This window comes from Lepidochelys olivacea, assembly GCF_965140295.1.
Source record: "Lepidochelys olivacea isolate rLepOli2 genome assembly, chromosome: 2".
NCBI classification, from domain to species: Eukaryota; Metazoa; Chordata; order Testudines; family Cheloniidae; genus Lepidochelys; species Lepidochelys olivacea.
The window spans coordinates 258,060,668-258,079,246 of NC_140412.1; the positions used below are offsets into that span (position 1 = coordinate 258,060,668).

At 45.8% G+C, this 18,579-nt stretch overlaps 1 long non-coding RNA gene across 1 annotated transcript; it reads left to right on the top strand.

Moving 5' to 3' along the window:
- Nucleotides 1-130: 130 nt before the first annotated feature.
- Nucleotides 131-4,509, top strand: LOC311516413. Its single transcript, XR_014710408.1, has 4 exons — nt 131-213; nt 332-518; nt 2,490-2,579; nt 4,421-4,509. It is a non-coding gene; the product is annotated as an uncharacterized lncRNA (long non-coding RNA).
- Nucleotides 4,510-18,579: the final 14,070 nt, after the last annotated feature.

Genomic DNA, 18,579 nt, shown 5'->3' on the forward strand with positions numbered 1-18,579 from the left:
GAGCCGGAGCCAGAGCCCTGCCTGCCTCCAGCCCACACTCTGCTTCCTGCCCCCTCCCCCGGCGCAGCCCGGGAGCGGCGCGAGTCCTGCCTCCCCTCCAGCCGAGAAATTACACGGAGCCGGGAGAGGGGAGCGAATGAGTCAGTGTCTGGCTGCCGGGAGGGAGAGGCCCCGACTCACATCAAGGGCTGCTGTGTTCTGAGGGACAGCAGGGTACACACCTGACAACAATGGGGGCGGGAGGGGGGCGTCAGCCGCGGGACTCCTGGGTTCTAGCTCAGATGCCCTTCGTGATTAACGGAGTGACCTTTGACGTCATGTCACCCAACAGAGCCTTGGTTTGCCCCTGTGTGCGGAATCAGATATCCAGATGCTCGGTTCCCTTCTCTATGGGTCCTTTCATCCCGGCCACTTCATGTCGGCTCCGTGCCTCAGTTTCCCAGTCTGTCATGGGGAGGACAATTATACCTGCCCAGCTTTGTAATAAAGGGATCCAAGATCCTTGTGGCTGAAAAATGGTAAGTGTTACATCAATGAGACCAGTATCTATCCCTGAGTGCTTTGGGCATAGGGTGACCAGGGGTCCTGATTTTATAGGGACAGTCCCGATATTCAGGGCTTTTTCTTATATAGGCGCCTATTCCCCCCACCCAGTCCCGATTTTTCACACTTACTATCTGGTCACCCAATTTGGGCACCACAGGCGAAAGGTGCTATGTGGTATTTTTAAAACAATAGATGTACAATATCTATGAAAGGCAGCCACTTGAGGGGTGGAAAGCAGAGACAACTGGGAGATAAAAGGAAGGAGGACATCTTTAGCCAAGGATGCATAGGCAAGAGAAACAGCACTGTGTATAGAGAATGCACTGCAATCTTTACTGTCCTGGTGGCACAACCAGGTTTTGAAGGCCTCTTCTGAAACCCCCCCACTCCATATGTAGTTCCCTTTATGAAGGGCTGAGTTAAAGCAGTCCAGAGTTGAGCCTTTGGTGTCAGGGAGATTAGGTATGTTCATTGCTTTGAAATACCACTGAGCTATAGGAAGGTTTGTTAAAGGATGACACATTGGGGTTCACTGTATAATAAAGAAAGGGGGAGGTAGGCAGAGGGGTATCACCTTTTCTGTGAAGGTGCTCTCTGCTTGAGATGCATTATTTAGAGGATTCCTAAAGACCAGTGAACAAAGGGGATTGTTCCACTTCAAAGATAAATGACCCTGATAAAAATCATGTGGGCTGGAGTGGAAAGACATTTGCTTGTGCCAGACTACCTTTGTGGGGTAGCATTGAAGTGCTAGATGAGGGTATGAATGCAATTACCATAGATAACCTGAGAGTTTCGGGGGGGGGGGGGGCTTCAGATTTTTAATCGTGAATTTCATGTTAATGCATATTGCCAGATTGACACTGCTATGAGTACTTGCTCTTGTTGAAGCCTTTCAGTTGGTTCAATGGGGTTGAAACCCCCAACTAACATCTGTTTATCAACAGACCAGATATGCGGACTGGCTGGTCAAACTTGCCCTCCAGCATTGCTCAGCTTTGCCATTATGCCCAACACTTAACCCAGTGTGACAACTTCTGGGGTTAGAATAGTTCACTCCTCTGAGTAGACAGTGCCATGAAGGAAAATTGCTAGTTAGCACCAGGTCTGGTGTCCATTTACTGGGACACCCAATGATAGTCTTGGCCTGTATCCAATCCAATTGAAACAGGATCAAGTACTCATAGCAGTCCTGGCTCTGCAGTCCCATGATGGACCCCAGTACTATCAGGCAGAGGTCTTGCTGACATATCTTGGGATCCAAACTGTGTGGTTCTTTGTGTCCCCTCCTCAGCCCAGGGGTTGCATCCCCGAAACTGTTGTTTCTGCCTTAATTCAACACTGTATCCACCTGTTACCTCTAAAGGAGATGGACAAGAGTCTCACTGGAGCACATCTTAATTTGATTATCCAGCTTTCTTGCATGCAAGAATCATCTGTGAAATACTCAGTGTTGAGAAGCTGCCTTTGCTGTGAATGGGGAAGTTCACACCTCTCCCCAGAGCTATTGTTTCAGACGTAAACACATCAAGGCATTATGTATATGGTGCCTTTTGACTTTGAAGATTTTCTTTACAATCATATAGAGTGGAGAATTGCACTGAGGGAACTTCAAAGCAGTATAGCCTTCTAGACTAGATTGTTTTGAAAATTTTGTGCTTAATTCTTTTCAAAATGAAATCTTAATTTTGGAGCTAAAATGTCAGTCATTTGGGAAAAGTATCTGATCTGGCCTAGTCCATCCGATGAAGTGAGCTGTAGCTCATGAAAGCCTATGCTCTAATAAATTTCTTAGTCTCTAAGCTGCCACAAGTCCTCCTGTTCTTTTTGCAACCATTTCAATTCACAGTCAATTAAAGAGTCAAGAGGTGTGACTGACACTCTTCCGCTCCTGTCCCAGATCAGATTTAGAAGTTAATATTTCTGCATTCTGTTACCTTGAGCCGCACAGCTCAGCACATCCATTGGATCCAGGACGTCCAGTATCCTGATTCCAGCTCTGCACACTATGTAATCTTGGGCAAATAATTAAGGTAAACGTTTTAAAATATGTCCACTAATTTTGGATGCCTACCCTGACATTCTTGATTTTTCAGAACTGCTGAGAACCTGCAGTTGACTTTGAAAATCAGGTTGGGGACCCGAACGTGGAGGCACCCAAAGTCAAAGTCTACTTCAGAAAACGTAGACCTTGCTTCCTGTTCTTCAGTTCTCTCCATGCCCTGAGCCCCTGTCTGTAAAATAAAGATGACAGTTACCTACCTCACAGGAATCTAGTGAGGGTTAGTGTATAGCACTGTGAGAGCGCAAATGTCATACAGGCAATATTTATAGATTCTGAGGCCAGAAGGGACTGTTCTGATCATCTAGTCCAGTGGTTCTCAAACTGTTTTAATTGGGTCACCAGGGCTGGCGTTTAGACTTGCTGGGGTTTGGGGCCAAAGCCTGAGCGCTGCTGCCCGCAGCCGATGCTGAAGCCCGAGCTGCACCACTCAGAGCCAAAGCCCAAAGGCTTCAGCCTGAGAGAGTGGGGCTCAGGCTTCGGCTTTGTCCAGCAAGACTCAGGTTAAAGGCCCCCAGCCTGGGGCTGAAGCCCTTGGGCTTTCATCCGCCCCCACCCACCCTGCCCAGAGCGACGCAGTTTGGGCTTGGGCTCGGGCTCAAACTTCGGCCCGCCACTCCTGCAGTCATGTAGCAATTTTTGTTGTCAGAAGGGGGTCGCGGTGCAATGAAGTTTGAGAACACCTAATCTAGTCTGACCTCCTGCATAACACAGGCCAGAGAACTTCCCCAAAGTAATTCCTAGAGCAGATCTTTTAGAAAAACCACCCAATCTTGGTTTAAAAATTGTCAGTGATGGAGAATCAACCACAGCCCTTGGTAAACTGTTCCAATGGTTAATTACTCTCACCATTATAAATGTACGCCTTGTGTCCAGTCTGACTTTGTCTAGTTTCCACTTCCAGCCATTAGATCATGTTATACCTTTCTCTCCTAGAGAGCACATTATTAAATATTTGTTCCCCCTGTAGGTACTTATAGACTATAATAACCTCTCTACCCCTACTCAAGATTCCCATTTATGCATCTCAGGATCACATTAGTTCTTTTGGCCACAGCATCATACTGGGAGCTTGTGTTTAGCTGATTAACCACCACGACCACCAAATGTTTGCTGCTTCCCAGGATAGAGCCCCCCATCCTGTATATATGGCCTACTGTGTTTGTCCCAGATGTATACATTTACATTCAGCCATATTAAAGTGCATATTGTTTGCTTGCACCCAGTCTACCACATGGTGGGTGAGGTTATATATTTTAGTGCACTGGATGAGATATACCACATGTTGTGATGGGCATGGGTAGGACCCATAGATTTTGAAGTATGTGTTATGGAGGAGTGAGGGGAGGGGGGAAATTGACCATCATAGCAGTGGAGTTATGGCTGCAGGTTGCATCTGTTATTCTGGCAGGTTCTGGTGCTGCTTTGAGTTGGTGTGTCCTGGTCTGTGGGGAGCTTGCATCTGATGATGATCTTCACAAACTTGGAGGGTTGTTTAAAGGCCAGAAGAGGGAATTTGGAAAGATTTCTTTCAGGACGTGGTTCCCATCAAGCATGGGTTGTAATTATTGGCTGTAACTCCTTAGGGGTTCCAGGGTGGCGTGGCAGGTGACAACTAGGGGTTCACCAAATAACCGCCTTCACCTAACAAGGACACCCCACCAGAGAAGTAGCTCACACATGGAATGGGCCACCCTAATTCCCCGAGAGAACCAGCTTCAGTACAGAAAAAAACAAACCACTGACCGCACACCCCAGTTGTCATTTTGAATGGTTTCTTGCACTATGTATTTACAATCTGTTCCACTACAGATGTCGCTGTGACAAGTACTTTTCCCAGACCTGAAGAGGAGCTCTGTATCAGCTTGAAAGCTTGTCTTTTTTACCAACAGAAGTTGGTCCAATAAAATACACCCCTCCAACCCTTTGTCTTTCTCATATAGGCAATATGTATTTATATAGCTAAACTGATAGTATGCAAATTACTGTTCATTCTTATCAGTAATGTACGTGAGTCTTCCTGAATATGACGGCTTACAGCACTTGATCTTCAAAGGAACGATTTCCTTGAGGTTTCATTTACCATGTTTGGACACAGCTGGGATTAATATTTCCTCACAGGAAATCGTCATGAATGCAGGCTTTCCTGTGCAGGGCTTGGGTCGAGGGCTAGTGAGGCTGGGTTGTACACAGGTTCCTCACTTCCTCCCACTTTGAGACCCACCCCAGACCTCTGGCCGCCTCCCTATCTACTCTGCAGCTTCTGAGGCTCTGATGATACCACGTGCAGAGGGAGGTTTCCCCTACATCAGTGTCTGTGGCTTTGAGTTACTGGGCCCATGCTGTGTCCATTCAAATCTCACCACTCAAAGGGGAGGCTCAGCGCTTAGGAGAATTTAATGTAGTGACACCAGGACAAGGAAAGTTGCAAGTATACTGAGAAGACGTGTTCATGAAATTAAAGATACAGGGCCTAATTTATCATTGCAGCCAGACTGAGTTTGGCACTGGGTTTGGGGTGGGAGGAAGGGACACCCTGGCTTCAGGCAAAATTAGAACTGCCTCAGGAGCTGTTATTTAATTCTGCAACCAGAAGATTGCAGTCCAGCAACAGCCAGAGAACAGTAGCTCTCCACAGCCACCCTCTCTTCCTCCCAGGATTCAACATCCTTACCATGCTGACTATGGTGAGGGTTACTGGGAGAGTTGGCCCAAAGCTAGCTATGCTGGCTGTATGCCATGCTTGTATTCCTCTAATGCCAGGGGGATGCCCTGTTGACCAGTTATGGCAAATTGAAGGGACTTGGTAGAAAGTGGTAATCACAGATCTGGCCCAGCGGAGAAGGGTGCCAAAATCAGGAAACTAAGTTAGGGGAGATAACGGGTGTGAATGATTTGGGTCCAGACGCACAGTTCCAAGGTGCTACTATTCATATTCCTGCAGACTCCATTCTAATCAATGCAGAGCAATCTGTTTTTCAAAATATAAAAGTTCAGTAAGTACTTTCAGAATTAACAAGTTAGGAGAATTTGGTTCTACTTTGTAACATTTTTATGTGCATAGCACTAAACCAGATTTCAAAAGTTAAAAACCCGTATCAGCCTTTTTTATCTCCTTTTATCTTATCGCCCACGTGCTACTGGACGGTGTAGTTACTGATTTCCAAATGAAGATACAGGAGAAAAAGAAACCCTTGGTCAATCACATGTTTGGCAAAGGTGCCAGCTGCCACCCCTGCTCAAACCAGTCACTTTTCACGTTCAGACAAAACGAGTACTTAGCCTTGGTAATGCACTGTGTAACCTGGACAAATTGTGCTGGTTCTGCCCATGAGTTTTCTATGCTTGTACCCCTTCCTCCCCTACCACATCTGAAACAAAAGTAGAACAGAGCCTCAAGTTGTGTCTTTCCTTGTAAAACTTATGTTTAAATAATTGATCAATAAGCTATGTGTAGCTTGCATTCTATTGCAGTCTGTTACACTGTTTTATTCACCCAAGATGTTCATGGGGCGTGGGTCCTGAAGTTGCCAGAATGGTGGGAGAAATGTGTGCAAACAAGGCCATGTCTACCCAACCGAGTTTGGTTGACACAGGTGATATATCCGTTTGCAGTGTTGTTGTAGCGTGTTGGTCCCAGCATATGACAGAGACAAGGTAGGTGACGTAACATATTTTATTGGACCATGTGTACAGCTGGCGGCTTTCTGTATATTCCCTCAGATACGTACACACCTGGCTGCTTGTGTTGGTGCAGTGTGTATTCCCCATGAGTGGTTGTGTTGATGGAAACTGGTGTACTACAGATAGGTATCCCAATGAGCTCCTTGCTGCTGTCTGGCTCAGTACCTTATGGGACATCTTTGTGAAATACAGCAATTCACCCTGGGATTTCTGGGAACTAGGGAACAGTTCCTCTCAATGCCATTTTCTCCATCCCACAATGCTTTTCCCATCCTGTATTTTTTGTGCTGGTTTTAAAACTCCCACAGTCCTGTGAACCGCTTTTCGGCCTCTGCCATTGCTCTGGCAGCTGCGTGGACCCTGCAGAGCTCAGCACGATTCTAATGACCATTGCTAACATGGGAAGTATGATTCTCCTGTATTTGCAGAACTTGGACTGCTCAGGGAGGCCTTAAAAGACCATTTTAACCATCAGCCACAGTAGTGTTGTGTGCTGCTTTTATGAACTAGTGAATCTTCATGTATATGGAGCTTAATTATGGATGGGGTATGACTCCCATTATGAATTCTGTAATGCAGCAGTTATGCTTGGTGTAAACTACTGTAATAAACTAATTCTGAGTTTCCAAAAATAGAACTTTATTGTAAGCAAAGAAAGAGGAAATAAAGCTAAAGAACAAATATACATGTTAAAACTATTTTAGCAGCACTGTAAAAGGGTGAGCCGTACTGTAAAAACACAAGTAAACAATAAATGCTTATGTTTATGTTTTAAAAACCATGACAGTGTTTCAGACCTGGTACAAAACACGTTGTTCATTGTGGTTGCTCCTGTGGTTTTTGCAGGTCTGTGTATGTATAGCTACAGTTCTCCTTGCTTTTCCCCACTGCATGGAGTGGTTGGGGTAGGGGGTTTGTACCATGCTGCCCCCTGCTATGTGTAGGGAGCAGTGACCGTGGAGTTTTTCATGGCTTGGACAGGCTGCTGTGCCTCTGTGTAGGTGGGTCGATAAATGTGCCTTAGCACTGAGATTGTTGCCTGAGTGAACCCACGATGTCCTGATGAAGTGCCCGATGTGCCTTTCAGTCCTCTCTTGTAGCAACCACTCTCTCCATTTTCAGTCCATCTCCCTGGTCACGGTCAGAAAGCCCCTCCAAGCCCTGTGTTCCCAGTCAGTGGCTGTAAAAGCCTGGAGGACAGCGCAGAAAAAAACATATCCTCCCTAGTCTGCTTCTTTCTCCTCTTGATTGGGGGCAAATGTTCAGCAGGCATGGAGGGGGCACCTCTCCGGGCCACCACACAGGTTGCTGATTAAAACAGACAGATCCACCATTAGATTTACAGTCACAACGGAAAGGGAAGGCAAAGCCTCAGAGCCCCCTTACATTATTCCCATGAACACCTATCATAAGAAATATTAAATGTCACTTTAGTTTTGAAGTCCTTGTTACAGCACTGCTCTGCAGCTCAAACCATGGTGGGTCTGGCCTAGCCTGGTGGGGAGGAGGTGGGGTGTTCTGTGGCATAGAAAGTTTAGACACTTGGGCACCAATGGGCACAAGTATCGGGAAAGTGGAGTGAATACAGCCAGCATATTCCCAGGTAGTGGTTATTCTGTCTGAGATCTCACTCCTGAGAGTGACAGACGGAGGCACAGAGAACCCAGCTGTGACTGGCATCCCAAAGCCATATGCTGCTAGCCTGTTTACTGCAATGGTGCCGGTGGAACTCATTGCGGAGTGGCATGGGAAAGTCTTCTCTTGCAGGGGAAGAAACCAGGCTGCCATCCCTAGAAATGTTTGGGAGGGGAGTGCAGAGTATCTCCAGGAAAGTTTTATCGGGATCACTCAATAACGTATCTCTATTCAGATAAACAAAGCACAGTGCATGGCTCCCCGCCTTGCCCAACAAGCCAAAGAATGGAAGAGCGGATGCAGCCTCTACCTACTTCTTCTACGTCTATCTGAGTAGCGATCACTGATCTGATGTGGACTGTGTAATGTGGCCTGCCATGCTCTTTTTTAAATGGATTTTCTAATGTTTTATGAGTGACGTGAGCATTGAAAAGCCAATGCCTTTGTTCTGTAAAGCAGATGGGATGGGTGTCATCTTTAAATGAAGAAAAAGAAGCCCCCCCCCCAGCCCCGGTTGCATACTGCAGGGGTCTTCATCTCAGACACCCGCGAAGTGTCCACATTCGAATGTGGGGTGCTTGTGGGGTCCACACCAAGTATGACATGCCGGTCGTTGTAGAAGAGGAAGGTCACGGGTGAAGGGCAGCCTGCCGAAGCTCCTTCGCTTGGATGCAGCACTGCTGCTCATCCCTGGCGTTCCCCAGTTTCAGCATCCCCTGTGCAATCTGCACGTGATGTCTGCGTTCCTTGGACTGCTCCTTAGCTGTGCTCAGACAGACTCTTCTCCTTACAGCCCAGGGAGATCCAAGACTTCTTGCCTGCTCCAGGCAGGGGGTGTGTCTAGTAGCTCTCTATGAGTGGACCTGACATGGTTGGATGCTAACAACAAATTTGGGCTTGCCAAGGTGGGCAATCGGGAACGGGCATTTCAAAAAGACATTGGGAATTTTAAAAGGGGAGGGTGGCCCTTCCCTTCTCTGTAACCTTGGGCAGTGGAGAGCAGCCATTGTTACAGGGACAGGGGCATTGTGGGACAGCTTCTGGAGGACTGTTAAGGTTGACACAGGTCATGCAGCATCTACACTTGTACTGCAGTGGTCTAAGTAGGTCAAACGTGGCTCTGTGTTGTTCAGGGAGGTGGTATTACTGTACTGCTGTAACAGGGTGCTTATGTTGACAGGAGCAGACACACATGCAACCTAACTTCGTAGTGCAGACCAGGCCTAAGGTTACACCATGAAACTGACACATTAGAGGACCTGATTCTCCTCCTTAATTATTTTACACCTGTGTAACTCCAGCAGTTTCAGTGGAGTGACTTCTGATTTAAAATGGCACGAGAAGACAATCAGATCCATAGAGTTTACATTGCATACATGGGATTCTATTACTTTGATCATTATTTATCCATTCATTAAAGCATGTGCCAACCTCTCACCTTCTTTCATATATGCTGTTCCATTAGTCTTTAGGGGTATATACTGTATCAAGCTAGTGAAATGTTCTCCTGCATATAACCACACTGGTAAAACAGGAGAGAGTGGTCTGTTTGCCGGGGTGTGTAGGTATAATTTTTCTGCACTTCACAAACACACCAAATGTGCAATGTGGGCAAGGTTTAGAAAGTTTTGCTTTAAAATCAAGACACAGAAGATGAACTGTGAAAGTGTCAGATAGTTCATTAAACTGCGCATTGGTAGCTGGCTAGTGGCAAGAAAAAAAGAGTAAGGATCAACAAAATGTTACACCGTCACCTGCCTTCGAGTCAGGCAGCCGGGTCCTTAATTAATCGGACCAAAAGCTACCGTCAGTGTCAATAGAAATCCTAACACCAGAAATCAGAGATGGAAAAGATCTGTTTGCACACCATATATTTAGTGTATTGTCTATTTCAGCATTTCAGTGTTTCGACTGATGGATCTGCCACCATATCTCTTTCAAGGTGCTTGCTCTCATGCTAATTAAATCTGTCCCTTCCGAAGAGAGCTACCAATGGCCATGCTTTAGAAGTTGTTCTTTTCACTGAACTGTTCCACCTCTCCACAGAAAGGTGTTCCAAAAAGCTGGTAGAACATTGTTAGTACCAGCAGGGCCAACTAACAGTAGATTGAACTCCAGCCGTCGCCAAAGGTAGCGACAATAAACGATCTATAAGTAGACACCTAGAGCACTTATAATTTGTCATGCTCCTGGATTCTTAGCAGGCCCTGAAGAAAGTGGAAGCCACAATGTGGCTTCTTCATTAACAGGGTGGTTGAAATATGGTAGTTTTTCAGCATTAAAACCTGTCTCCTGCTCCAGGTTTGTAATTGGTGTTGTTGGCAGCGAGCCAGGCACTGCGAGCAGTTCTGTCTCAAAAGGACAAAACCTCCATTACTTTATGCTCTCTAATTCTCACAAGGTATGCTGGTGTCTATCAATAGAGTCGCCATGAGGTAATAGAAATTACAAGCCTCCCCAGACTTATTTGTCTGAAAGCATTTCTTGTAAAAATAATTATGCGAGTCTCCAGAACTGTGATACATGAAAATAGCAGAAGAGAATTTTCACAAATTAAAATGCAACATAAGGTTCTTTATCATAAGCTGAGAGAGAGCAAGAGAGAGAGAGAAGTTTCCATTCTACTGCATGGTAGTAGCTTATGCAAAAAAAAAAAGCAAACCTGCTACCTCTTTCCCTTTGCAGCAGAACTGGTATAGAGACCTGATGCCCAAGTGAGGGTATGATTAAGCAGAGATGGTCTTATGGTGAAGGTAATGGCTTGGGATGCAAAAGAACTGGGTCCAATTCCTCCCTTTGCCACAGATTCCCTGTGTAATCTGAGGCAAGTCACTGTCTGTTTCTGGGCCTCAGTTCAGGGGCCTGTGAAATGGGGATAATGCTGTCTGCCTTGTCTATTTAGGTTGCAGGCTCTTCAGCTCAGGGCCTTTAGCGTTGTCCTCTGCACTAACTAGCACTGGCTTAGTTAACTTGTGGCAAACCTCTGTGTGGTCAGAGTGATTTACTGCTGTTTAATTTAAACCTGTTCCCAATCAATTTAAGCTAAACTGAAATAAAGGATTTAACTAAATTGCTTTAAGTTAAACCAGTGCAACTGTTTCCTGTACAGAAGGTCTTACTCAGGCTGGGTGCTGGGGATCAGATGTCTCCATAGCTGAACAGTTGTCATGACACTTGGCTTCTAGCAAGAGAGCAGCGTTTTTATTATAATTATTATAACCCGATTGCATTAATCCATGGCAAAACGTGCAGTAAAAGCCCTGGTTCTGTGTCACTGACAGATCAAGCATGCTGTGGTGTATATCACTGCAGAGTGCCACACACCACAGCTTAACTCAGAGCTACTCAATGTTAGTGTATCTCAGCGCTGGCAGATAAAACCTACTTAAACAAGGAAAGCAAATAAAACGGCAGCAAATCTCCATTTGGAGATTGGTTTAACTGTGTGCCGATTATCTTAACTCTATTCTTCTGCTGCTCACATGGTGCCTGCCCAGTGTCATTCAGTTTCAGCATCATATGCTGACAGTGCAGAGGCTTTGCTTCAATCAGAGCTCTTAGCAAGGATAAGGGAAAGGCCAGAGCATGGAATGAGGTACAGGAAGTTAATTATTATTTATACATATGGGCTACATTCACATCAGGACTTAGGGAGCCTAGCTGCCCCTTTAGGCACCTAAGTCCCAGACTTGGGGATTCACAAAGCCCCTGCTCAGCTGCCACTGAACGCCGTAGATAGCTAAACTCGCTCGGCGCCCGGAATTTTTGCAGTAGAAGGTCCCTAGGCACCTATGTTTCTGCCACGGAGTGGGCTCACCACAGCCTTACGCCAGGCATCCGGATGCCTGAGCCCCAGATTGATTCATGAAGTGGGGAAAGGCGGGAGAAACAGCTTCAAGAGAAGAGAGTGAGGGAGCCCTACCTCTGACTACTCCATAGACCATAGTGGGTAGGGCACGGCGCTGAGAGGTGGCAGATCCCAGTTCAACTCCTTTCTCGCACTCAGGTGGAGGGGCAGGGGGTTTTAAACCCACATTCCCCCTCCACCCCACCGTTCTTTTGTGTAAGCTCCTCTGTAAGGGCCTGATCCAGCAGGCGAGCTCTGAGCTTGCTTACCCGATTGGGCTCTGCTTGGGTTGCCAACCCTCCAAGATTGTCCTGGAGTCTCCAGGAATTAAAGATTAATCTTTAATGAAAGATTATGTCATGTGAGGAAATCTTCAGGAATTTGTCCAACCAAAGTTGGCTCCCTAGGCCCCACCCGTGAGTGAGGTGGAGGACTACCTGCCTTTGCCCAGCTTGTGAATTGCTCTGGGGCTTAGGCATCTGGAGGCCTTGCCTGGGGTTCCTGTGCACATACTCAGAGGCCAGACCGTTGGCACCTAGGGAACTTTTACTGCAAAAATTTAGGAGCCAAGGATGTTTAGGCACCTACAGGGATTAGGGGTAGCTGAACAGAGGCTTTGTGAATCCCAGTGGGGCCTGATTTTGGTATTTAGGTGTCTGAAGAGGCAGTTAGACTCCTTTTGTGAGTCTAGCCCAGAGAGGCTGTGACTTGCCCAAGGTGGATCAGGAAGCTGAACCAAGGTGTCCCAAGTGCTAGGCTAGTGCTCTAACCACTGGACCATACTTCTTCTCTGCTGTCTGGTGACTCTTATGGAGCTGTGCCTCTCTCCATCAGGGCTGAATTTTAACCATCCTAACCTGGTGCTTGCCTTGGAAAGAAGGAGCAACCTGCATTTGCACCAGGGTTGCTGATGTTGCAAGGCGTGACTGAAATGCTCTTGGAATTTTTGAGAGGAGGGGAGCTCTCTAAAGAGTGCTCCTAGTGAGCTATTTCAATTTGAAGGTAAGGTACATATAGTACCAGACTCTTTTCATTTCTCTAGGACATTCCCCAGTGCTTGTACACACAACACTTTTCCGGGACTACCAGTAAAACAACGGGCTCAACTCTGTCTCGAGATCAGCCTCTGAGTAGCTCTCTCAAAAGTGGGATGCACACAGAGAAACTAGCACTCCAGAAATCTGTGCTAAATTAGCAATCTCCCGGTAATTTCAAAAAATTAGCAGAATCCATCAAAACATGTAGGTCATCACTATTTGAGAAGACAGCTCTGCAAAAAGAGGGAGGCTGAGCCTAAAGATGAGCACAATGCACCAGTTCCCAGGCTACCATCTGAAACTAGGAGCTAGTTGCATAAGCCAGTTGCAGGACCTTCTACTGTCAAATCCAGTATTGCTAGACTAACCAGTGATTCTCGTGACTCAGCCTAGCCTGCTCCCCACTCAAAGATCCAACTGCGAATGCTAGAATCTATATTACTTTGCACTTAAATTATATCCCTAGATCAATGTGCTTCATAGAGACAGCAGGCACTGGGAAAGTCAATGACTTGCCCATGGTCACACAATGAGTTAGTGCAGTGAGGCAGATCTCCTAGCTCCATACTCCATCTAGACTACAGGAGTCCGTGGGTGTTAAAAGTGCTGGATTGGGAGCACTTGGAAGAGCTGGGTTCTCTTCACAGTTCTGCCATCGACATCTTGCGTGTGCCCCTCCCTCAACTCCCTGCCTGTAAAATGGGGACAAAGTTACTTCTTTTCACCCTGCTTTTGTCTTGTCTATTTGGTCGTTAGCTCTCTGGGGCAGGGATGGAACCTTCCTTTCAGTTTGTACAGAATGTGACCTGGATCTCTGCGGGGTTTTTAGGTGCCACTGCAGTATGCCCAAAAATGATACAGCCCTCAGGACAATGAGATTGCAACCCCGATACTCTTGGTACGGACGTTCTGGATAATCTGATTTGCATATTTTATTGATGTAAGAACACAAAATAGAAATTGCGTCTAGGAAATGTGAGCAGGTGTTTCATCATTCTGTGGCATGTGACATGCTTTCCAGTGGCAGTCCACAGCCAAAATGCTAGCAGTGACGTGCCTTATTACATGGTTGGAGCCCTGCCATGAAATGTAGCACTGCCCTACTGTAAAACAATGCTAAGCAAGTATAATCTCACCAAGGAAGTGGATTGCTGGGCTATTTAAAAATTGAATAATTGCCATTCTGTGGTGTCTGCCATGTAGGGATCTCGAAGCATGTTATATATTATTTGTACTACAGGAGCAGCTATAGGACCCAGCCAGGATCAAGCTGCATGGTATCAGGCCTGACACATGCGCATAGTGTGGGAGTTCTTGGCCCAAAGACTTTCCATCTAAATACACCAGCCCAGCAGCACAAAGGCTGGAAGGGGAAATTAGCGACACAGCAAGGAGAAATGACTTGCCTGTGGGTCACTCAGCATGTCAGTGGCAGAGGCAGGAACAGAAACCGGGTGTGATGATTTGGGGTTCTTAATGTGACGATTTGGGGTTTTGGTTGTATCACTTCTGATTTGTGGATGATTTTATGAAATTGTACCATAGAAAATTACTGTTTCCCCCATTAACAGGGTTGTGTTATGTCTCGGCCAGACCAGAGACAAATGATGAGTGATCAGTGCTCAACAATTATCTATTCAAAGTGAAACACCTTGAGGCAATGGGTTTACTCAAGACACTTCCCCCTTGTGTTTGAAGGTGTGTGGTTGAGAGGAATGCAAAGTTACTCTAGAAGGAGAAGCAGGTGACCCCAGCAGGAGTCTCTAAAGGTCCTCACAGGGTGGAACTGGGGGGAAGACCCATTTTGCACCAGCTTAGCCCAGTGAGAAGGGGGCAGCGGACCCTGCCTCACGGAACACAAAGAATCCCCCAAGGGAAGGGTGAGCTAGTGAGGGACATTGCATTTGGGATAGTCTATTGCTTTGTATGATCTGTACACTCCTGTGCTGTATCTGTTAAGTAAAGAACATCAAAGTAAGACTGTGCAAAGTGCGTGTGTGTGTTCAGAGCTGCTGCATTGTGCCCCTGACAAAGTTAAGTTGTAACCAGGGGCTGCATACCTATGGGGTGGGGAGTTCTGAGGAGGGGATGAGTTTAAGTACTGGGGAGTCTGAAGGGTCAGTGCTGCTACGCTGCTGGACAGCAAGTTCCAACACTCGCAGGAGGGTGGTAGCTAGAAGGGCTGAGCCCTGAGTGTGTACCAAGAGACCCTGAGCATGCGGCAATGGCTGGACTCCATCCAGCTTCCAGGAGCTTGAAACTCCCCAGTGATCCAGAATGGCAGACGCTTGGATTCTCCTCACAGCAGTCCTAGTGGGTGGCCAGGAAGTGGCGCTTGGTAGGATCTGTGATCCCAGGTCTCCTGAATCGCCGTTCACTGGATCACAGCACTTCCCCAGCATTAGTGTATTAAAGGAAGCACCACAACATCACCAGAAGGTACATCTGTTTTACAGACCAGAAAATTGATGTGCCAAGGATTTGTGACTTGTTCAAAGTGACACGACAAATTTATTGTTGAGGAAGGAATAGAACCCAGGTCTTCCGATTCCCAGTCTTCTCTCTTGCCTATGTCTTTCTCCAAATAAAGTAACGTAGAAATAAGATGAGAAGTGTATACATATATACCGTGCTCAGCTTCTTTGTGGTCATTCAAGGAGAAAGAGGCATGTCCGAGTACATGACTAGAATCACAAACTCTCGAGTCTAATCTAAGGCCAGCTCTGACTCATTCCTTGACAGGCCCAACGCCCTCTGCCTCTGTTTCCCAAGCTATAAAATGGGGATGCTAATACTTACCTCCAGGGATTTGTGGGGATTAGGTTGTTTGCAAAGCAGTTTAAAAAGATGAAAAGCACCATAGAGAAGTGCTAAATGCTGCTATTGCGTATGGTGCATACACTGTTTGGACACCGCAGTGTCAGTTTCCTCACATGCTGACAGTCACAGTTACTATGATTTGTGTTGTGTGGTATAGAAGTGACTAAGAAGCCAGCTCTCGATTGGCCATACTGAATGAGGCAAATGCTAGATACAAAACGGCGTAGCCCATATATAGGCAAAGGGTATCGGAAGTGCAGATACGGAAACCCGCCTAACCACAGCCAAATCCACTCCCACCTCTCCCATGAGAGAAGCGAGCAGCAAGAGTTTCCAGCTCTCTCTTGTAGCACAGACACTGCAGAACTTCCTTCTGGAGGGAACAGAGCCAACCGCTACGCTCAGAACCTTTCATACAGCAAAGTCTGAGGGCACCGGGAAGGGAGAACGGGAAAATGGGACTTTTGTCTGACAAATGATTAGCCAGTCTATGGTAGTAGTCAGTATTAAGGATGCAATACAGTACATGCATGGTAGTGGCTGACATCTGTGGGTGTGAAAGACCTGTGTAAGGAAATGACTGACCACAAGATAAACACTTAAGGCTACCCACTTAACTAGTGGCAGAAAGGGAGGGAAGGAGAATGAGTGTTTCTTAACAAGCAGCACAACCCTGCCTTCCTTACTCAGGACAAAACACTCACTGAAGTCACAGATGAATAAGCCCAGCATGACCAGGCCCAAGTTAAGCGTTACTGTGCAGATGGGTGCAGTGTTGCCAGTCCCAAATATTCAAAAATAACGAGCCAGGCCCACCCTCAAAATCATGCAGTTGGTTGAAAAACCAAGAGATTAAAACAAATCTAGCAATCTAGGTTCTTTTAAATTTCCCTCTGGGTTTGGCATCTTTTAAGGGTTCACAGTTTCAAGCTTTTCCCTTCAGCCATCAGGGCGACACACTTACTTTTTGATTTTAAATAAAAACCACAGATTTTTAGGTAATCATTTGACTCCAGGAGCTGAGGCTTTAAGAAAAAAAAATCTGTGACACTTGCAATGTAATTGTGTCTGCCCATGTCATCAGTGCACATATGGAAACTGGAACTAAACTATGGCTTTATCACACCAATAGTTTAGGTACATTTCATGCCTTCACTCATCCTTTGATTCCATAAGAAAACCATTAATATTTGTATGTAACTTTGCGTGGTTGATTAGCTCATCTTCTCACGTGTTTATGACCAAATCAGAAACCTACAGAAATGGAATCCCAGTTGCGTTTTAGAGATCTAAAGCTAAATTACAGTGTAATATGCAAGTTATTTCACTAGCTGACTGTATTTATAAACACTTTCCCTAGCTAGGATCCTCTCTCTTGGTGGTTATGAAGTTTTCAGTTGTATCCCTTAGTTATCAGAACATTTGTTATCCTTCTTTAATGGGAAGTTTGAAGGAGCAGTGAGATAGGACTATACCAATGAATTTTATTTTGTCCAACTCTGTAAAAAGTAGCACTATTTATTTTACCAGTGAAATGAAGACCCTGCTTGTAGCCTATGTCATACTCTCACACAGTGTTGTAGCATCATAGCTATAATAACTCAACATAAAAATGCTGCAGGGGAGAAACAGTTCTTAGAGTCACGTGGTATAATTTACTAACAGATGTATTAAAATCTTAAAAACTAAAAGTTCATTTTACGCAGTTGTGCTTTTGCTGCTGTCTAATGCTGTAAAAGCTCATCAAATGAGTCATTGGCACTCACTTTCTATAACACCCTTTTACTATAAACTTTAGTGTGTGTTTGCTTCATAATATCAATGGACCCTTAATTCCATGCACCAATCAAATTCTGAGGCGTTTTGCTATAGTAGCTTAAGCATTTCAGTGTGGTTTCAGAGTAACAGCCGTGTTAGTCTGTATTCGCAAAAAGAAAAGGAGTACTTGTGTGGTTTCAGTGTGGTTACACTGCATGTTCAGGACCTTACATGCTTATAAACAAGTGAACCAGTTGCTTTAAGTAAGCATCCAGTAGTCCTCCTGTTTCAGAAGAGGGTTTTAGTGTACTTATTAGGGCTTTGTTATATCTTAACCACATTGCAGAGTATTTAGCGTATTTAAAGTATTGGACAAACTACTGTTTTATAGGGATAGGATCAAGCAGTGAACTGCATTGACCTTAGAATCATAGAATCATAGAATATCAGGGTTGGAAGGGACTTCAGGAGGTCATCTAGTCCAACCCCCTGCTCAAAGCAGGACCAATTCCCAGTTAAATCATCCCAGCCAGGGCTTTGTCAAGCCTGACCTTAAAAACCTCTAAGGAAGGAGATTCTACCACCTCCCTAGGTAACGCATTCCAGTGTTTCACCACCCTCACCCTCCTTCATTGTTTCTCATGAGCAATGTGCACCAAAGAACACATCTCAGAAAAGACTATGAGGGCTACGAATGGTGTAAATATTTTATATATGTATAGCATTTAAATAGGACTTCAGGCCTTAGCATTCTTCCACTCGGCCATCTCTAAGGGAAAGGGATCACTGATTCCAAAGTCTCACACTAATCGAGAGGAGCAACCACACCAAAAGCATTGAGGGGGCACTATGAGCAAAGACGCATCAATCCCGTAGCTGCGCTCAGGGGAAATCAATGAGATAGTAGTAAAGGTCTGTGCTTATGCTCCAGCCTTTCACACCTCACCTCCTCCACTCCAAGTGACATTCCCCCAAATCCTTCCAGTCAGAGAGCCGCACCATTGCTTTTCTTAGCCCCTACACATTCGACCCTTCACCCTTAAAGGCCCATTTGTGCAGCAAGTGTTCTCTGACTGCTGAGGGCTGAATGCATCTTCCTGCAGTGTTGAGTGATGCTCTTAACCCAGCCAGAGGGACTACTAATGGGCAAAGCGAGGACTCTCCCATTTGTCCAAAGTATGTGCACACTA